A 19,528-nucleotide genomic window follows, 5' to 3' on the forward strand; every position below is an offset into this window, starting at 1 on the left:
ATGATTGATTACTATATTTTACCCTGGAGTATTATTTATTGGTGAACCTATACCCTAGATCCCTTTATATATTGTTTTCTCCCTACTCTTATTCTTTGTAGTTTAGTCTCATACTTAATTATAAATATTGGTTACTTAAATAATTTAAATTATAATAATTAATTGGAAGTAAAAAGACTTGTTTCCCTGTGGAGATCGACCCTACTTCCCTATCTACCTTAGTTAGTGATTTAGGTATTTATTTTTGATTAGGGGATACGACTTTACCCTGTCAATGAGTAATCACCACTACAATGTTAGTGTTTTCTCCCCAATTGCATGATTTAATTTTGTTTTCGTCCCAATTACTTGTTTAATTGTCTAGCTATACGTTCAATTTACATTTCATAAACCCTAATTTTTTGAATTTAGCAAAACCCCCAAATTGATTACCCAAACCCTAATTAGTTACACTAATCAATTCAATTCTTTGAAGGTTAGATTGTAGAATTTATACCTAATTTGCGAAATTTGTGTAATTGAAATCAAATTTGAGAGTTGACATAGAAAGAAGGGAGTAGCAGAACAGGGGGAAATCGAGGGAAGAGAGAGGGAGAACGCAAAAATAGGACCCATGACGATGTCATTTGTAAAAGTGGTGGAGTTTTAAAAGTTTTGGAAAAAACTACTCCCTCCGTCTCCTTTTGATAGTCCCTAATGGGAATTTTTAACGGGAATTAATAAACACAAAAAAAAAAAGAATAGTTAAAGTACATTGAAAAGGTATGACATTGGTTATGCAAAAAACTAGAGAGATAAAGTAATTAAAGTACATAGAAAATTTAAATTTGCACAAATATTATTGCAAATTGGAGAGAATTTTGGTAAAAAAAAATTAATACCACGTATTAATAGTTGTTGGAAAAAACAAATGGGATGAATATTTTGGGATTAAAATTTGTCCATATGGGACTATCAAAAGGGGACGGAGGGAGTAGGTGGTAAGATTTAAAAAAATATAAAAAATTGAGGTGGTAATGTCAATTTTGACTACTATACGGGGTAGTAATTACCAAATTTTCCTTATATATAGAGGTTTTCAGATCAATTCAAATTACCCGCAAAAGCAGCATCAACATGTAGCCAAGCACCAAAGTCTCTAGCAATCTTGCCAAGGCCATCTAAAGGGTCAACAGAACCTGATGCTGTCGTCCCAATAGTAGCACAAACATACAATGGTACCAAACGTTGTGGATGAAGTTGGAAGTACTCGAAAATTTTGAGGGGGGATCCCTACGAGTTTAGCAGCTTTCTGGAAAGTAAAATGAGTCTGATCTGATGCATACACCACTAGTTTCGTTATCTTCTCTTCGCCGTGAACTTCCAAGGCCCAATCCCTTGCTACTGCTAGAGTACACACTACTGCTTCACATGTACTACCTGTAAAAATGAGTAAAACATTTGCGTCAATTGGTAAATATCTAAGGTATTATTGAGCATTATTGCAATTATTTTCATTACAATTATTGTATTAGCCTCTGCATGAATAGTTGGGGTAACATAATGTAATGCATTAAATGTACGTTAATTATACCAGATGACTCAATCCATGATATGTAAGGCTTGAAATTAACGACAAAGAGTCAAAGGTCTTTGCCTACAAGGAAACCCAAACCATTTAAATTGTAAGACTAGCTAATATTTAAGAGATTTAGAAATGCCTCAACTACAAATCGCTGTTCAAGTAAGTCTATGCCAATAATTACTATTGTCATTGATAGGTCCATTTTATATAGTATTTTACCCCCGTCCCTTGGTCATAATTAGTAGTGTTTTTGGCTCTTTAGAGATAATTTTATTACTAATTGGTGTATTCTAGTGTGTTCGTAGATTTGGTTGACTTTTGTAGAGATTTGCACTTTTGGAGAATTTTCCCGAGATATTATGGAGTATCTACGAGCATTGTAGATACACGACCAGTTTTTATAACCCAGGGCCAGTTGGAGCCATCGAACCGGTGATTAAGGGCTTGGTATATGTGATACCGGGACATTTAGACCAAGTATTGGAGCCCAATCGAAGTCCAAGGAGTAGCACAAGAGTGCCGCCTGGCCATTAGAGCCCCCGCCCGAAGGCGCGCCCGGTCGGGCGGGGAAGAGTAGCTGACGCCCAAACTCGCGCCCGGCCGGGCGCAAGAAACATTCACTTGAAGAAATAGGCGCGCTCGATCGGGCGTTGCCTCGCCCGATTGGGCACGTGTCAGCATTAGGAGATGATTATCGTCGTTTAAATTTGTTTTAGTTTATGATTCTTGCTTAATATAAATACTTTTGCGTTAAGCAAGTTTAGTATCTTTCTTTTTACTCTTTCTTACCTCTTCTCTTAGGCTCTCTCTCTCTCTACTTAGCTTTCAGATTAGTTTCTCTCTCTTAATACTTTGTTCTTAACTCAACTCCTTAATTCAGATTATTTTGGTAACGATTTCTTCTACTTTAATCTCAGTTATTTACTTTAATTCTTCCATCATGTTTTATTTTATTGCTTTGATTAGTTTAGATTTAATTATCCGTGAGTTGTTTTCTTTCTAGGGTTTGTGGGGATCCCTAAATAGTATGATGGGGGAATTTATTGTTGTTGATTATCAATGCTAGATTAATTTCCTATTGATTGATTTAATGCTCTGTGACTAGATTATGCCTTATCTTTTATGCATGAGTTTGACAATATTGATTCGAGATTCGAGAGATGAGAATTGATGTTTAGGTCTAGTTTCAATAGGCAGGTTAATTTATTAATGGTTAAGTCGAGATTCGAGAGATGAGATTTAATACCGGTAGATTAGTTTTGTGATTGTAATACGTAGCGAAAGCCCTTTATGATCTGATTAGTTGATGCATTGATGTTTGATTATTATGTTTTACCCTGGAACATTATTTGTTGGTGAACCTATGCCCTAGGTCTTTTATTCATTGATTTTCTCTATTCTTGTTTTTCTCTACTTTTATCTCCGTAGTTTAGTTCCCCTTTTATAATAACAATTTGGTTACTTGATAATTTAGATTGCTTTTAATTAGTTAGAAATAAATTGACTTGTTTCCCTATGGTTCGACCCTTCTTCCCTATCTACATAGTTAGTGGATTTAGGTATTATTTTTTATTGGGTGATACAACCTTAGCCTGTCAAATTTTGGCGTCGTTGCCGGGGAAACGATTTTATTTTTATTTCTGATTGTTTTCTGTAGTCTAGGTTATTTCTTCTTGTCTCAGAGAACGTTAGTTCTTTGAGGCAAGTCTCATATTTGCTTTTAGTTCTTTGTTTATGCCAGGTGTTCCATATTAGGTTATATCCCATTCGATCTTGAGATCGAACGATCCTTCCATAGACAAAAGAATTTTTACAGGCAAATCCTGGCAGGTTCTGGTGAAAATAATAATCCCCGAGACCCTCCAACTGATTCTAGCGATTCAGAGATACTTTCATATCTAGAATCAGAGATGGCGGTATCTAAGAAGCTCAGTGATTATTCACAGCCAAAGCTTACAGATTTTCCATACCTTACTCCCACTCCGGCTCTTGATGGGGTACAATTTGAGATTAAACCCCAATTTATCACGATGATAGAAAGAAATCAATTCAGTGGAGCTAAGGGTGAAGACCCAATTCTTCATATTGCAGACTACTGTCAGTACTGTAATACCATCAGGCAAGCTGGGTTCACACAAGACCAAATCAGGGAGATTCTCTTCCCTTTCTCTTTATGTGGAAAAGCCAAATTATGGTTTAATGGATTAAATAGAACTGCACTTGGTATAACTGACTGGGAGACTCTTGTTTTAAATTTTTATAATAAATATTATCCTGCAGAGAGAACAGTTGTACTACGGAGTGCTATCCAGAACTTTGCCTAAGAGGCCGATGAAACTCTATATGAGGCCTGGGAGAGGTTCAAGGACCTACAGAGAGAATGTCCCCACCATAATCTGGCACAATGGCAGTTGATCCAAGCCTTTTACAATGGGATTGGAAATTCATCTAGAATAATATTGGATTCTGCAGCTAATGGGAGGTTTATGAACCTTAATGTTGATGATGTAGGTCAAGTTGTTGAAGATATGGCAATACATAATTCCCAATATGGGAATCCCAGAGGCTTTGCTAATAAAGGGAAATATAGTGTCGACTCTGTATCCTTTTTACAAGCTCAATTAACTTCTATTTTCCAGAAACTAGATAATCTTAGTACTGCAAATGTAGATAATTTTTCTGCAATTAATAATAACGCTAATGAGGCTTTCTGTGAAAATTGTGGAATTTTAGGTCATTGAGAGAAAGATTGCAGGAGTTCCTTGGAGCAAGTCAATGCCTTTCAAGATTATAGGCAGAATGACCCATACTCCAACACCTAAAATCCTAGGTACCGGAATCATCCGTATCTTTCCTACCGGAGCACCAATGTTCAAAATCCTCCACCTCCACAAGAATCATAGGCGCCACAACAAACTTAGCAGAAATATTACCACCCCAATGATGGCCAGAAGAACCAACCACAACAAACCTCCTCATCTTCCGACCCTGATTTGGTAGAAATTAGAGCAATGGTGGGTAGTATGCAGAAGCACATGGAGAATGTAGATGCCCAAATTGATTCTATCATAGCACATAATAAAATTGTAGATAATCAAATTGCGTAGATTTCTGCTACTCTACAAGCCAGTCAACAGGGAGCCCTGCCAGCATAGCCAACCAGGCCTACGAATCAAGCTTATGTAATTACTCTAAGGAGTGGTTCACACTATGAAGGGCCCCCTATGCCCAGAGATGATGAACCTATTTTAATAAATAATGCTAATGTTGATTCCATTAAACCTGACAATGTAGCTAATAGCCCTGCAGGGCTAAAGAGTAGTACTAATATTTCTGATTAAACATTGTAGGGTACAACTCTAGGGAAGGTAGCAGCTCCAGATAAGAGCAGTAATGCTCCTAAGCCAATTATCAAACTTCAATTCCCCAATCGTCACTTGAAAACAAATTTGGATAAGCAGTTTGGTAAGTTTCTAGAGATGGTTAAAGATTTGCAGGTAACAGTTCCCTTCACTGAATTAATTACACAAATTCCTGCATATGCAAAATTCATGAAGGAAATATTGACAAGAAAAAGGTCTATTAGTGAGATAGATACAGTAGCTTTCACTGCAGAATGTAGGGTCGTACTTCAAAATAAATCTCCACCTAAACTGAAAGTTTCGGGTAGTTTTTCTATCCCTTGTCATATTGGCAATCTAATGATTGATAATGCATTATGTGATTTGGGTGCTAACGTTAGTGTTATGCCATTGTCTGTGTGTTTCAAGCTAAATATGGGTAAATTAAAAGCTACTAGTATTACTCTACAAATAGCCGACCGTTCTTTTAAATACCCCTTAGGTGTTTTAGAAGATGTTCCTGTTAGAGTAGGTAAATTTTAAATACTTGTTGATTTTGTTGTTCTTGATATGGCTGAGGATATGCAAACCCCAATTATTTTGGGTAGACCATTCCTTATCACTGCAGGAGCAATTATAGATGTGAGATGTGGCAAATTGACACTATCAGTAGGGGACGATAAAATCACTTTTAATTTGAATAATAACCCTAAAAGCCCCATGATAGAGTAGAAGTGTTTTAGTGTTAATCTGGTTCACAATTATTCTAACAAGCCTCAAGCTCTTGTAAAAGATCCCTTGGAGGCGGTATCTTGTGTTGCATCTTCTACAGATGAGATAGAAAAATGGAAAAAGGAAGTTGATGCAATAGAAAGAGCCTTCTACAGTGTCGGTCTTGGCTTTGAAGATGATAAGGTGGAATTAAACAAGCAAGTTGTGGAAATTGAGCTTACAGTACGTGTTCCGCCAGATCGAGTTGCGAGTGCTAAACCAAGTGACAATCTAAAGCAACCATCGATAGAAGAGGGGTCTCTAGTGTGTAGTATTAAAGAACCCCCAGTCTAAGTCAAGGAGGATCCACCAGATAAGGTAAATTGACGTCCCATAGGGTATGTCAGGAAGCCGTGTCGTTAGCCTAAACACCGCTCGACCAGGTGAGAAACCATCCGACCAAGCGTTAGGCCAAGGGTCCTAGTTATTAAACTTGGTAAGAAGGTCGTGCGGGACCTAGATAAACCAGCGCTTTGCGGGAGGCAACCCGTATTTTCTTACTTTTTAGGCTAATTTTTCTTTCTTTTTCTTATGAGAGGAGAGAGGAGGGGAATTTAATGAATTTATTGAGTTGTACAGGTTTGGAAAGAGATAGGGACTGTTCTCTTATGTTGAAATTCAGTTCAGTTCAGTTCAGCTCAGTTCAGTTCAGTTCAATTCAATTCAGTTCAGTTCAGTTCAGTTTAGTTCAGTTCAGTTCAGTTCAGCTCAGTTTAGTTCATCTTAGTTCAACTCAGTTCAGTTTAGGTCAACCCAATTCAGTTCAGTTCAGTTCAGTTCAGCTCCTAATTTCCTTTTCTCATAAAATATTCATTTCATTTCAGTTCAATTCTGTTCATTTCAGCTCAGTTCAGTTCAGCTCCATTCATTTCAGTTCAGTTCAGTTCAGTTCAGCTGAGTTCTGTCAATGAGAACAGGCCCTTAGTCAAATTTGGAGAAAAGAAAAAAAATTCAAGTGTCAAAAGTTGCCTCAGGCCCGACCGGGAGAAGCTCGCCCGATTAGGCGCTAGAGTAAGGTTAGAAAAATCGCCAATTTTCGCCCGATTGGGCAAATGGCGCCTGGTTGGGCGCGAGATTTGACGTATACGGTGATTTAGATCGCCCGACCGGGCGCGAGGGTAGAAGACAATCTGGGCAACAAATCGCCCGATCGGGCGAAGCTCTCCCAACCGAGCACGAGAGTAAGAAAAAAATAAAGAAGCAGATCGCCCGACCGGGTGCGACACCAGCCCCGCCTAGTTTCTTCTTCTTCCTTCTTTCTTTTCTCATTTATCCCTCCTTCCTCCATAACTTTCTCTCTCTAAAACCTTAAAAGAACGGCTAGAACACCTCGTCGGGCGTGAGGTAATTCCTTCACGGTGGTTACACCGCTCTACCCTTGAATCTTATGGTTTTTATGATTTTGTTAAACGTTTTTTGAACGATATAGGAATGAGAAAATTTGTTGACTTGCATTATCCTACATATCGTGAATTAACGTGCGAATTTTTGTCCACTTTGAAAGTTGTAAATAGTAGAAATGGACCGAACTTATATTATAGGTTGAACAATAGGAATATTAGTTTGACTTATGTTGAATTTTGTCAATTATTTGAATTGAATTCTGAATTACCTCATCAATGGCATGCTGATTATAAAATGGGTGATATTTATCATGCATTAACTGGTTTACCGATCCCTCAACATGCTAATACGAAACCTATCCATCACCCCATCCCAAAAATCTGGCAAAGATTTGCAGGATTGTGTTTTCTTGTTAGGTACGAGCCTCATAACGCCCAAACCAACGAATTAGCTGTTATTGGACACTATGCATATGGGTTTGGTAAACTGAACATAGGTAGATACATCATCCACCATTTGAGTAGAAATGCCACGGGTAGTACCCAGTCTAGTACCCCTATTCGCATAGGAGGCATGATCACTAGGATAGCAATTAAAAGGTCGGTTTTGTTGAGAGTAGACCCCACCAGATGACCAACTGTGGACCGGATACCTATATGACTGCTAGGTACTTTGAGGAGTTGGGTTGGGTACGATTGGATAGTGAGCAAAACCCCCATTGGTGTATTAGGACTGGGACGAGCAGTCATTTCCTATCTTTCCTTTACCTAGTCCTAACTTGACCGCTTTTCCCCCCAGGCAAGCGTCCTACATGTACGACCTATTAGTTGGCCATGCTAGGGGGCAAGCACCACCAGTGCCACCAATAGTTCCACCACCCCAGCCTGAGCCCGAGGTAGTGCTTTCACCACCTCGCATGTCTCACTCTGTCCCCCATGCTGACTCTGACCCAGTTTGGGACCTCCAGAGTATAAGTCAGGCTTTAGGCCGTATTGAGCATTCCCATACTGACCTTAGGAGGATGGTAGGCTCCATTGACCATAGATTAGGGTACCTTGAGAGGAACCAGGGTAGAGCTCTCTACATATGTATGACGATTATGCTCGTCGAGGCAACATTCCCGACGATGCCATCTACCCTGACTGGTTTCAGCCTCCACCCCAGGGATACGATAGGGATCCCACTGCCCATGGTATTTATACTGACTATTATGCCTTCTATGGGTACGGCCAGGATATTCCTTTCGGGGGACCGCCGAGGGGGAGTTTTCACGCTGACTATTTTGATGGTAGCTCTTCTGGTGTAGGTGGTGCAGGTGGAACCGGAGGTGGAGGATTCGGCTCCATGGATGAGGATGATGAGGATTAGCCATGCGGGGCCAGTTCCCGAGCCAATGAGAACATTTTCTAGTTCTGGCTTGGGGGAGATTTCGGATTTGGTATCTTTCTTTTTCGCTTTTCTTTTGTTTTTGGTGTGTTTTCTTAGATTAGATTTATTGCTTTCTAGGTTAGTTTTATTGCTTTCTTCTATGAAAAATACAAAAAAAAATGAAAACTAAAAAAATCTAAAAATACGTTCCAATGAATTATAAATCATGCTTCCCTATGCCCCATACATGGAAAATATTGTTTTGATTCTTGGTATATGATGATAAGCATTGTGGATTTGTTGACCATGAATTAAAGTTTGATTACTTAGGTGTCCTAACATGCGTCAATTTTGTCCAACTGCTTGTGAATATAGTGCTTGACTAGTTGATTTGGTTAGGAATTGTGTGATAGTTCCTAGTATGTCAATGAATTTGAGTATTGATTTGCAACTATAAGTAATGTTTATATGACTCATTATTATGCACATTTTGGAGGATGAAGGCATTTGTTCTTTTAGGTAGCCTTCAGATGATTTTAGATACATTTGTTCCCTTCTTGCTACCCATGTTGTTGCCTTGACCTTTTTGTTGTTTATTAGCCACATTACAAGCCTATTTTTCCCCATTGGTTACTAGTCCCAAGCTTGGCTTGGAGGAGCTATCAGTGAGTGGCGCGAGGGAGTTCGTAGTGTGCTTATTATTTGCACAATTTGGCGAGTTTTGAGAAGTTATTTTGTTCTTGACATTGTTATTTTATATGAGCTTGAATGTTTAATTTTCTTGATAAAATAAAGTATGATGTTATGAAATAAAAAAAAATAAAAAAAAGAGAAGTTCAAGAAAAAAAAAATAAGTGAACTTCAAAAGAAGAAAAAGAGCAAAAGAAAAAAATTGTTTGATGTTCAAATGTTCTAGTTGGAGTTTAATCAAAAGAAAAAATCTTTGAGTTTTAATGAAATAAATCAAGAAAGAAGAATTAAAGTTTGTTATTCGCTCAAGTGTTACATTATTATTTCTTTATGAGTGAAATTTGTAAGTGTTGGGATTGTTTGATATGTTTGGAGTTGTATTTGGTGGATTTTTGTTGGAGTTGGTTATGTTGGAGATGTTGATCATTATTTATTTTGATCATGGGTTTTATTAGGACTGGCTCGCTTTAAGAATAGCTTTTATCTCACTTATTCCCAAATGTTTCCTGCTCTTTATCCTAGCCTTACATTACAAGCTTTAAAGACCTTCCGACCTTTGTGCATAGAGTTGTATGAATGTGAAAGTGTTGTTTATCAATGCAAGTTATGATTTGACATATTTTGAGTCGACTAGTAGGTTGAGTGTATATCCTTTTAAACACATGAGAGTGTGAGTTGGGAGGGCATTGTTCACATTAAAGGGATTGGTTGGAGAGCGATCGAGTACATCTTTCACTCGCTACATAAATGAGAGTTGAGTGTGTGAGCACTAGTCTTCAATTCTATATGATCTTGTGGTTTGCTCTATTTGAAAATTTTTAGGGAGGAAGAGTAATTGGATGGATGAGATTGGTTGATGTTGAAGCATGTTTATTAGATTTACCTTGAATTGTTTGTGCTTGATTTTTACTTTTTGGGGTGAAGCATATTTATTTATTCATTGATGAGATCTTTTCTTAGGGACAAGCAAAGGTTTGGCTTGGGGGAGTTTGATATGTCCATTTTATATAGTATTTTACCCCCGTCCCTTGGTCATAATTAGTAGTGTTTTTGGCTCTTTAGAGCCACTTTATTACTAATTGGTGTTTTCTAGTGTTTTCGTAGATTTGGTTGACTTTTGGAGGGATTTGCACTTTTGGAGCATTTTCCCGAGATATTATGGAGTATCTTCAAGCATTGGAGATGCACGACCGGTTTTTATAGCCCAGGGACGGTTGGAGCCATCGAACCGGTGATTAAGGGCTCGGTATATGTGATACCGGGGCATTTGGACCAAGTATTCAAGACCCGAAGAGGAAATCCGGATTGGCCCGAAGAATTGGAGTCCAATCAAAGTCCAAGGAGTAGCCCAAGAGTGTCGCCCGGCCATTAGAGCTCCCGCCCGAAGGCGCGCCCGGCCGGGTGGGGAAGAGTAGCTGACGCCCGAACTCGCGCCCGGCCGGGCGCGAGAAACATTCACTTGAAGATTTAGGCGCGCCCGATTGGGCGAGGCAGCATTAGGAGATGATTATCGTCGTTTAAGTTTGTTTTAGTTTAGGATTCTTGCTTAATAAAAATACTTTTCCGTTAAGCAAGTTTAGTATCTTTCTTTTTACTCTTTCTTATCTCTTCTCTTAGACTCTTTCTCTCTCTCTCTACTTAGCTTTTAGATTAGTTTCTCTCTCTTAATACTTTGTTCTTAACTCAACTCCTTAATTCAGATTATTTTGGTAACGATTTCTTCTACTTTAATCTCAGTTATTTACTTTAATTCTTCCATCATGTTTTATTTTATTTCTTTGATTAGTTTAGATTTAATTATGAGTGAGTAGTTTTCTTTCTAGGGTTTGTGGGGATCCATAAATAATATGAAGGGGTAATTTGTTGTTGTTAATTATCAATGCTACATTAATTTCCTATTGATTTATTTAATGCTCTGTGACTAGATTAGGCCTGATCTTTTATGCATGAGTTTGACAATATTAATTCGAGATTCGAGAGATAAGAATTGATGTTTAGGTCTAGTTTCAATAGGCAGGTTAATTTATAAATGGTTAAGTCGAGATTCGAGAGATGAGATTTAATACCGGTAGATTAATTCTGTGATTGTAATACGTAGCGAAAGCCCTTTATGATCTAATTAGTTGATGCATTGATGTTTGATTATTATGTTTTACCCTGGAATATTATTTGTTGGTGAACCTATACCCTAGGTCTTTTATTCATTGATTTTCTATATTCTTGTTCTTCTCTACTTTACTCTCCATAGTTTAGTTCCCCTTTTATAATAACAATTTGGTTACTTGATAATTTAGATTGCTTTTAATTAATTAGAAAAAATTGGCTTGTTTCCCTATGGTTCGACCCTTCTTCCCTATCTACATAGTTAGTGGATTTAGGTATTATTTTTGATTGGGTGATACGACCTTATCCTGTCAGTCATGAATGACAATAATAGGTATTTGTTGGTACATTTATACTTTATGTTGGCGTAGTAATTGTATTAACATAAAGTCTAAAAATACCAACAATCTTTTTGGTATAATTAGACCCCTCATCTTGGTATAGTAATTATACCAACATGTGATCTAAATATCAGGGAACCTTGTTATTGTCATTGCCTCATTGGGATGATAAAATTTGAAACATCAAACTCATTGGCCTATGGTCAAGATGATTTCTCTATCAATGAGTACCCACATGATTCTCATGGACAAAAATGTATCAATCCATTTCTTTTTCATTCTCTGATTTATTGTACTAGATCGAACACTAGGAGATTTATGTTCTATATGCCCCTTTGTTTAAATTTGTTTGTTCTTTATATTTTTTGGGGTCAAAATTTTGAAATTTTTAATATTATAATCCTCTCTAATATAAGTAATAATATAATCAACTAGATCTTGACCCATGTTTAGTAATTAGCTAAGTAACTAATTGATATAAATAGTTATATTAACTAGTTTGACTACATTGTAGTAACTAGTTTGACTAGTTGGTTTTATTTAACTAGTTTGTGTAAAAGTGTTTAGTAAATGCCTCAAAAAAAAAAGTGTGACTGAAAAGGTGGGACACCCCACTACCCAGGTATTCTGATTTTAACTACCAGATTTTGTGCTAATTGCACATTGCTTCTGTCCAGCTTTATGCATACTAGATAATCCCTTTTCGCTGCTTCAAACATGATGTCCTTGATTATGTGCTTGATGTCTTCTTCTGCAGTCTCTGGCCTTTGAAGTGCACTCACCACCTGCAACGAGTCTGATTTTATGATTACATTGGCAAAGAAAGTGGGCACTCTCTGGATAGCTTCAAGCACTGCCATTCCCTCAGCTTGGAGTGGAGTTGCTGCAAAGACACGAGTTGATCTCTTAAAGTGTTTGAATGGTTCTTCCTCTGCAATCCAAGCTATTGCTGCTCTCCATGTCTTTCCTTTATCTCCACGGCGGTCCGTCCAGGCTGCATCCACCACGATACTTACGCTTGGCCTTGGAGAGGCTCTTCCCATTTTCCAAACTATAGGGGGTTTTCTTTCCATCACACTCTGTAGCTTAGATTCCTGTTGTTGTTTCACTCTCGTTGTAATTCTTCCCCATCATTGAACGTGTAATTGTGCCACCTCAATGATTCTTGAGGGATTGACACTTACGTCTTTGAAAATGATCTCATTTCGATGCAACCATATTGCCCATAAAGTTTCCACAAAGTTAAGCAATGTTATAGCTAGGATTATCCTGCATAATATTCATACAATAGCTAATAAAGTTTGTTGCCCATTCCCTGCATGATAAATGGTTAGAAGAAGAGGAGTTGATTCCAAGAAGGGATGCTAGCCAAACTATTCTTGAAATCTTACAGTGCATGAATAGATGTTCCACACTCTCGGGCTCCTGTTTGCAAAAACCACAAAATCCTCTTGTATTCATCCCCCTTTTCTCGAGGTTTTCCCTTGTTGGGGGGATGTTTTGTGCCATTTTCCATAGGAACATCTTCACCTTGGGAGGTACTAAAGTCCAGTGGCGGAGCCACATTGTGTCCTGGTAGGGCACGTGCCCTACCAGGTTAAAATAAAAAAAATTAAAAAAAAATTGTTTAAATAGAATACAAAGTGCAATATTATGTTTGGGCTTACTGATAGCCTAGTGGTTAGAGCATTACCTTTTCAACCAAAGATCATGGGTTCTAACCTCTTGCCTAACATTCTTTATTTTTTTCCCTCTTTTTTTCTTTTCTTTTCTTTTCTCTTAATGTTCTATTCATCCAATTTCCCAAATAACACAAAAACTTACCAACATAATAGTTTGATCACATTGGGCAAGATTACTTTTCTACTTAAAATAAAGAAATTGATGATATAATGATATGCTTTCAAAACTTGAAAACTAGAAGTTTTATTTTAATATTAATTTTTACATGTATGAGTATACTTGAATTATTACTTATAAATCCTTATAATTAGTATTTTGGATCATCCTATTTGATACGAAAAATCTATCTAGTGATTCCAAACATATTATAACGATCTAAAAAATACGAGGTTATTGTTTAAAGTCTTGAATAGGGGTAACATTTGATGTATTTTTTGAATAATAAAAGTTTGACAAATACAATTGCTAAGTAATTTTGAATCTTGATATTATGAACATTCTTTCACAAATGTGTCTGGATTTTTTTTTTTGTTTTTTTTTTTTGATAAAATGGTTTTAGATAGTACAGTGCCCTACCATCGGAAAAATCCTGGCTCCGCCACTGCTGAAGTCTTCCACCATTTTTTCTAGAAATCTTTGTTGCTTAGCATCCATGTGTTTTTTTCTGGTTTGCTATCTGCATCCAATATCCAGACCTAAATCTGTACTCTCCCTTTTTTTCTGGGATACATCTAAACTCATCTTCCTTGTTCTATAAAGATATATGTGGACAGCTAGGATGTCCCTAGCTGTTTCCTCATCAAAAAAATTCCAGATTAGGCTTGCATTCCACCTTCTATTTGAAGTCATCAGATCAAAAACTCATTCTGGAGAAGCCACTAAGCCACCCTTTAGTTGGACCCTATTCTGTTTAACCCAGATGTCCTGTTCAATGGAAGTGGTTCTCCCATTTCCTATTCTTTTTCCAACTCCAGCTTTGAAAGAGTTTACTACTCTAATCAGACTCTTGGCAGCCCACGATCCTTTTTGTAGATTTAATGTTCTCATTCCCAGTCTCACTAGATCACTTCCATACTTTGCTGCAAATAGTCTACTGGATAGAATATTAGGATTTTTGTACATTCTCCAGCTTTGCTTTATAAGGAGCTACTGTTTATATGTTCCAAGTTTTTTTAGTCTAATACCTCCTTCATTTTTATGAAGTTGCATCACTTGTATTCTCCTAGAACTTAGATACCTTCCTTCTGAGCCTGAACTCCACCAGAATCTAGAGATTACTGAGCTTTCCTGTTTTAGTATTGCCCTTGGACACCAATAGAGTGACAATACATGTTGTGCCAAATCTAGCAGAATCCCATTTATAAGTAAAAGCCTCCTTGCTTGGTTTAGCATTGTGAATTTCCATGAAGTAATCTTCTCCTTGATTCCATCTATAACTGTTTTGAATTTTGAGCTTGTTCTTCCATTCACACCCATTTGGCACCCTAAATATTTCCCAAGCTCATTGCAGCTCTTAACTCCTATTGGGTTTCTCATGATTCTAACAAATCTAGATGGTGTATTCGGGCTAAACATAATTGATGATTTCTTCTCATTTACTACTTCATCTGATATGATGCATAACTCATTTAACTTTTTTTATAAGTCTGCGTGATTCCGGAGTAGCCTTGAAGCAGAAGAAGGCATCATCTGCAACAAACTGAAAGGAATAGTGTCCTTCGAACAAGTGTATTATTCTGATAGTGGGTTCAGAATTATTAGAAAGCTAATATATTCAATAAGGTCAAGTGATCGGAATGCCTGGGTGGAGGCCGCTTCCGATCAGTAATATTAATACATAATTAATATTACAGCTTAATCTTGACTGAACCCTTTGGCACCCAAGCAACCGACAAGCCAAAGCGACGAATTAATCCAAAGGAATTAATGAGTCAACCAAGTAATATTTATTTAGACGTTAGAAATTTGAGCTTAGAGCGTTGAAATCGAGTGTCGGAAGTCGAGTCGAAAATAGTAAGACGAGACGTGCAAATAGTAATAAATCAACGTATTTCCCAAAATACCCCTCGCATCGGAGTGCCCATGCAATCCGAGTGCAAGGGGCACAATGCGTAGCATAGCGGCTAGCATGCGCACCAAGCCGAGCCTTAGAAGGCTGGTGCGTGCTAGTAGCCAAGGAAAGCCTCGGCACCAAGCCTTGGAACCAAGCCTTGGTAGCAGCCCGCACTTGGAGTGCGCGGCTTGCTGGCCGAGAGCTGCAGTAGCACCCAACTCATGGGTGCGAGAAGCTGGGCCGAGACTAAGGGAGGAACAAAGGGAAGCCCACTTGGGTGCCTTGATTCCCAAGTGGAAGAGGACATGTCGTGCAAGGTGAGGGAGAGAGTAGGGAGCAAGTTTGGTCCCCCCCCCCTCTCCAAGTGATCCTCACTTGCTCTCTCATGTATAGTTGACACTTGTTGATTTATTACTAGCTTGCTTAAATAATTTTATATTACCTTTAAAATAAAATGTGAAAATCTCACTATCCCACATTGGTGGGAGAGACAATCATACTCTCATCATTTCCTATAAATACCTAAGTAAGGGTATTGGAAATGATGCTTGAGTAAGAGTTAGAAAAGGTATCACATTTTGTGAAAGTCTTTGAACTCAATTACTCGGGTTTATCAGCCGGGTCTTGCTAACCCCAAGACATTGGACCTAGTAGGTGATCGTTGTTATGGGTGGATCATTGGTGGAGGCTTTGTAATTTCGGAGCTAGCTTTCAAGTAAGAGCCCTAGCGGTCGAGCGAAGCACGCTCCAAAGGTAATCTTATTATCTTAATCTTGTTGTTAAGTTAATTATGCTTATGGTTTTATTTATTGCGAGTGCGGTCTTGTTTTTGGGTTTGATTCTGCGGTGAGTCGGACTCACCAAACCCCAACAGCAGTATCGGAGCCTCGCTTGTTTATTTTTAAAATCATAATATTTTTTCAAGGTGTTTTTATGGCTTAATTTTTTCTGGTTTGAAGTTGCTAATTAGATTAGTAGCTCGTTTTATCCATTTTAAACTCGTATTAAAGTTGACTTCAGCTCCCGGACCCAGATTTTGACCCAAAAATAGTGAATTTTTGGTGACAAAGGTGTTTTGGAAATGGTTTTTCCCTTTTAGGACTCGGCTTTTAGCCAAAAAAACGACCATAAATGCACTTTTCGAGGGGTTTTTCGCTTTTTTGAAAAATTTTAAGTCTTTCTAATCATGAAAATTAATTGCATATTTATGGTGGTTATGTAATTTGTTCAATATATATTTTATATGCAATTTTAAACCTCTTTAGGCATGATTACTTGGTGGTAATTTTTGTTTAGAAGCTTGGTTTTATTTTTCACAAAATTGCAAATTAATTGCATTAAGTGTGAAATTGTTGTTCTTTGAGGCTTCTAAGTACTAAAGATTCAATCTTTAATTATGCTAAGTGATTGAATCTTTTAGTTACTAAATTCCATGAATTTTTGTTAAACTTTGTCTATTTAATCATTTTTTAGTTAATTGGAATCATAAATTTGAAACTTGTGATAGAAATTTGTTTTATCTTCATATTAGAAAATATAATTTTCAAGGATTCACAAGTATTAAAGTTGGAATCATTATTGAACTTATGTTCATTTTTCCGACTCCCTTTTATTTTGTCAAAATCTCAAGATTAATTTAAATTGATTAAATGAATAGTGAGTAATTGCCCTCTTATTTTTGTTGCACCAAGTTAAACCAATTTTATTAATGAATAGTTCTTGGAAATAATTTTGGTTAAATGCTCTTGGATGAATTTTAATTTGAGTTAGACTTGCCTAATTTTCATTTTGCACATTACATTAGTTTTAAAAATAATTTAGAAGTAATATTTAAGTCACGCGAAACTCGGGTTCAAAAACCCAAGAGTATGGTACGCAAACCAAGACAATACCCTTCAGCTAGCCGGGCTGCTGTGCAGCTCGCATGTGGCTGCCAAGGGCTGATGCTTGGTGCGCACCACTGTTGATGTGTGGCTGGTGCGTCCGAGGCAGCAAGCACCATTGCCAAGCAGCAGCGTGCCGCAGCAGCATAGCTGTGCGCGCTAGCCACTACTTGGTGTGGGCTTGCTGCTCGTGTGTGGCTTGGTGCGGCAGTAGTGTGCTGGGGATGTGCTGCAATGCTTGAGGCATGGTGCGCATAGCTAGAAAACTTGTGCGGTCTCGTGGCTTGTGTTCTTGCACGCCCCATAGAAGAGTCAATGCGTATGAGGTATTCTAAGCTATGGGTGTGATGCTTAGCATGAATCACGGCTATGTGAACCTCCCCTTAATTAGCACATATACCACGATTTTAAGGCGATATTATTATTTTGCATTTTAGCAGTTTTTATTTTAATTAATCTTGTTTATTTTAATTAAAATTAAATTTTGGAGGCTGAGCGTCGGTTATAATGAGCGGCATTTGCAAAATTTTATTTTGGCAAATAATTAGGTTTTACCGGCTTAATTAATTGGATTAATTAAGATGGATGCGGAATTTAGTGGGAGTTTCAAATATTAATTGCGCTTATTTACATAATCGGTTAAAACAACTTTGACTAGTTTTAATTAGGCGTGTTAATTGAATTAACCACCTAGATTAGTTACTAGTTATCGCGTGTTTATGCATTATTACTTGTTTTTGTTGTAAAATGCATAGGCTATTCACAAATAGTGAATGGATGAATGGAATATTGTATATTCTCTCACGGGTTTTATAAAATGGCAACTAGTGGGGCCCGATTAGGATAGAAAATACGGACTACGATCCGTGATGTATTTTTGTAAATCTAAATACGGTCTGCGTACCGTTGAGTATTTTTGTACCTTAATATTTAGATTAGTCCTAATCGTAGATATTAGTAGTTGCATAATTTTGGTCAAGTCTTGAAGATGGAGGTTCTTGGAAGACAAAGCCATGAAGTTGCAAAAGAAGACCTTTTGAAGACTTGAAGAATTCAAGGGGTCATGCTAGTTGCCAATATGCATCAAAATGCTTATTCTTTACATATTTATGATCATTATATATGAATTATATGTTAGATGCATGTTTAGGATTTCAAATGTTGCGATGATTAATTAAGTTCAGTTAAATCAACCAACATAGAAACCCTAGGTACCTAAATATTGAGTAAAATTGTCATTCCAAAACAACACTTATCGACCTATTGAGAGTAGTGATGGGCTACGCCAAAGCGAGGCATCACTACTACTCCCTAGACTCATAAGGCATACTGGGTATGCAAGTTGGTTTTGGTTTTACTCAACGATATGAGTGATGGAATTCTAACATGTCGTGGAAAAGTGGATAAATTGTTGAGAGAGCATTAGATGCGACGATTTATTCAACCAAGAGTGGCTTGGAGCCATTAGCAAAGCGTTGCTTACCTTGGGAGATTGAGTGCTAAGACAAGACAAAGCATGCTTAATTAGCCACTCTTTGTTTCCTTGGATCTTGGAATTGACTTATTTTCACTAAAAGGGGATAAATTTTAAGTGTGAATAAGACGTTAAATAAGTTTGAAATATGCAAGAATTAAATTCAATATTATTTAAGTATTATGAATGGTTTTTCATTAAGAATTCTTTTAATTGTAGAATCATGTCTTCAACTATCGACTATAATCTAATATCCCATATTTTCCCGAGAGTTACCATTTAGCTTGAATTTGGTAAACTTCAAGGAACGGGAGGAAGAACTCCGTTTGACCCTCCGTAATATAATTGCTACCTAGAGCATATCTTGGATACACCCATCCCGAGTTTCTACTCAAAAGGGGTTATGATCGATGAGGCTCATGAGGAGTGGAGTTATGATTGCAAGAGTGTCTCTCGACTCATGGAAAACTCCATTCCGGAACAGTGGAAGAAGAAATTCTCCAACTACCTTCCGGATGTACTCCTCAAGGGTCTAGAAGATGTGGTCAATCTGAGGGTCACAAAGATTAACAGGGGCAACTATGATGGACTTGTGGAAGAAGTGACTAGGTCACTGTCTAACATGAGGATCAAGCCAGCGCAAGATGGGTGTCCTAGGAAAGAGAGGCAAGAAGTATGGGCCAGGGTCTATAGTGCAAGACTTAGACCTGGGATGCCACTTCAAGCCCATGTGCAAAAGATGACAAGGTTATTTAACCATCTGGAACTGATTGGTAGACCGGTGGAGGATAAGCATGCAGCTCATATGCTTTTAAGCTCACTCCACTCAGGGTACGTTGCAATTAAGATGCGACTTACCAATAATCGGAACAAACTGTCCTATAAGGAAGTTGTCCAACAGCTCCAGAAAACC

At 37.7% G+C, this 19,528-nt stretch overlaps 1 pseudogene; it reads right to left on the bottom strand.

Moving 5' to 3' along the window:
• Positions 1 to 571: 571 nt before the first annotated feature.
• Positions 572 to 19,528, bottom strand: part of LOC110693299 — a 32,392-nt pseudogene continuing 13,435 nt past the window's right edge.

This window comes from Chenopodium quinoa, unplaced genomic scaffold (assembly GCF_001683475.1).
Source record: "Chenopodium quinoa cultivar QQ74 unplaced genomic scaffold, ASM168347v1, whole genome shotgun sequence".
In the NCBI taxonomy this organism is placed as follows: Eukaryota; Viridiplantae; Streptophyta; class Magnoliopsida; order Caryophyllales; family Amaranthaceae; genus Chenopodium; species Chenopodium quinoa.